The sequence below is a fragment of the Myotis myotis genome, unplaced genomic scaffold (assembly GCF_014108235.1).
Source record: "Myotis myotis isolate mMyoMyo1 unplaced genomic scaffold, mMyoMyo1.p scaffold_m19_p_2, whole genome shotgun sequence".
Taxonomy (NCBI): Eukaryota; Metazoa; Chordata; class Mammalia; order Chiroptera; family Vespertilionidae; genus Myotis; species Myotis myotis.
Genome location: NW_023416324.1, coordinates 69,538,856 through 69,541,514, shown reverse-complemented (window position 1 = coordinate 69,541,514; position 2,659 = coordinate 69,538,856).

The window sequence follows — 2,659 nt, the reverse complement described above, 5'->3', positions numbered from 1 at the left end:
GCTTACACTACAAGAGGACTCCTGGTCCTCAGTGGGAGGGTGTGGCAAATGGTGACCCCACTGGCAAAAATCCAGGTGGGAGAAACACCTCACGTGGGCCTTTCAAAGTCTGAGGTGTCCGTCCATATTTACTATAAGCCTCTCCTTGTTTTGGATTTTTTTAAAAAATCTCAGAGGCCATCTTTGTATTTCCAATCAGTCACATGTTTTGTTTCACTGTGGGATGTTTTTCTATCACTAAATTAAAATGAAGATATGAAACTATCATTTTTTTTCTTTTACCTAAGTCCCTTCCCCAGGCCAAATGGGGAATCCAAAACACAATATCATCAATTGTTGTCCCGGGGAATTCAGAGAAAGCTGAGAACGATGTCCCTTAGGATCGAGTTCTAGAATCAGCACTCAACTGCAAGCCTGAACATTTCTTCTTTTTGCCACGAGAAAAAAAAATAATTCACTGGAGAAATCATGTTGCCGATGGAAGTGAAACGAGAGGATAAAGTCAAATGTCTCCCATAAATCTTGCAGCTGGGGAAATGAGAACCGCTTCCCTCAGAAGGGATGTGGCTGAAGGGAATTGTGTTATCATCTCGAGCCATGTTTACAAGACTCAAGTTCAGGCTGAGCACAATTAGGACAAAACCAGCCTGCTATCCTTGTTGCCAAATATATTTGAAGAAGTCAACTAAGGCAAAACTAAAAATTTATAGCGGGCTGGAAGAGTGTTTTTTGTGCTTTTTTTAAAAAAAGAATATGTTTTTTATTGATTTGCGAGAAGAAGGGAAAGGGAAAAACATGGATTCACTGTTTCCTGCAGGCCCCCTACTGGGAGCAACCTGGGCATGTACCCTGCTGGGGAACCAAAGGGGACCTCTGGGTGCGTGGGATAACACCCAACCACTGAGCCATTCCAGCCAGGGCATGGAAGAATGCTTTTTTCAAAAGGGTTTTTTTTTAGAAGCCTATTTGCCCCAAATTTCCAATGGTTAGAAATCATTATTAAAATGTGAAATTTAAAAAGCCACACAGTTAGTTTAAGCCAGGCTTGATTTATACAATGTTTTAACTGACTTTTCCCCTACATTATAACTACACGAGAGGCCCGATGCACGAAATTCATGTACGGGGTGGAGGGGTGGTTCCCCTGGCTCAGCCTGTATCTTTTCCAATCTGGGACCCCTCAGTGGGTGTCTGACTGCTGGCAGTTGGACATCCCTCTCTCAATCCGGGACCGCTGGCTCCTAACCGCTCACCTGCCTGCCTGCTTGATCCCGCTAACTGCTCTCCCCTGCTGGCCTGATCCCCCTAACTGCTCTCCCCTGCTGGCCTGATCACCCCTAACCGCCTCTGCCTTGGCCCCGCCACCATGGCTTTGTCCAGAAGGATGTCCGGAAGGTCGTCCGGAAGATGTCCAGTCTAATTAGCATATTATCCTTTTATTAGTATAGATGTTTTGCTTTCCCCCCACATATCATTATATCATAAGGTTTTTTCATGTTATAATCCTTATAATTATGCTTTAATGTGTACATTAATAGTCCAACCATTGAATGCATCACAAATACATTTACTATTCTCTTTATTAAGGTTGTTTACAATTTTATTATAAACTAGAGGCCCGGTGCACAAAAATTTGTGCCCTTGGGGGGGTCCCTCAGCCTGGCCTGTGCCCTCTCACAGTCTGGGACCCCTTGGGGGATGACCACCTGCTGGTTTAGGCCTGCTCTCCGGGGGATTGGGCCTAAGATGGCAGTCAGATATCACTCTGGCCGCCCAGGAGCCCTCAGGGGATGTCCACTTGCCAGCGGGGAGCAGGCCTAAGCTGCAGTCAGACATCCTTAGCTCTGCTGAGGAGGCAGGAGAGGCTCCTACCACCACCGCTGTACTGGCAGCTGGCAGCCTGGCTTGTGGCTGAGCAAAGCTCCCCTTGTGGGAGCACACTGACCACCAGGAGGAAGCTCCTGCATTGAGCGTCTGCCCCTGGTGGTCAGTGTGTGCCATAGTGACCAGTCATTCCCAGTCTTTCTGCTGTTAGGGTCAGTTTGCATATTACCCTTTTATTATATAGGATAGAGGCCTGGTGCATGGGTGGGGGCTGGCTGGTTTGCCCTGAAGGGTGTCCCGGATCAGGGTGGGAGTCCTGCTGGGATGCCTGGCCAGCCTGGGTGAGGGGCTGATGGGTGTTTGCAGGCTAGTCCCACCCCCTTCAGGGTGAGGGTCCCCACTGGGGTGCCTGGCAAGCCTGGGTGAGGGGCTGATGGCTGTTTGCAGCTGGTCACACCCCCTTCAGGGTGGGGGTCCCCACTGGGGTGCCTGGCCAGTCTGGGTGAAGGGCTGATGGCTGTTTGCAGGCTGGTCAAGCCCCCCCAGTGGGGACCCTCACCCCATGGAGGTTTGGCCAGCCTGGGTAAGGGGCTGATGGCTGTTTTCAGACTGGCCATACCCCCTTTAGGGTGGGGGGTCCCCACTGGGGTGCCTGGCCAGTCTGGGTAAGGGGCTGAGGGCTGTTTTCAGGCTGGCCAAGCCCCCCGTGATGGAAGTTCCCAGCCTCTCCTTTTTTTCTTTCCTTTTTTATTCTGGGATTTATTTACCTTCTATAATTGAAACTTTGCTGCTTTCAGTAGAGCTCAGAGCTGGCCGCAGCAGGTGGGAAGCTTGG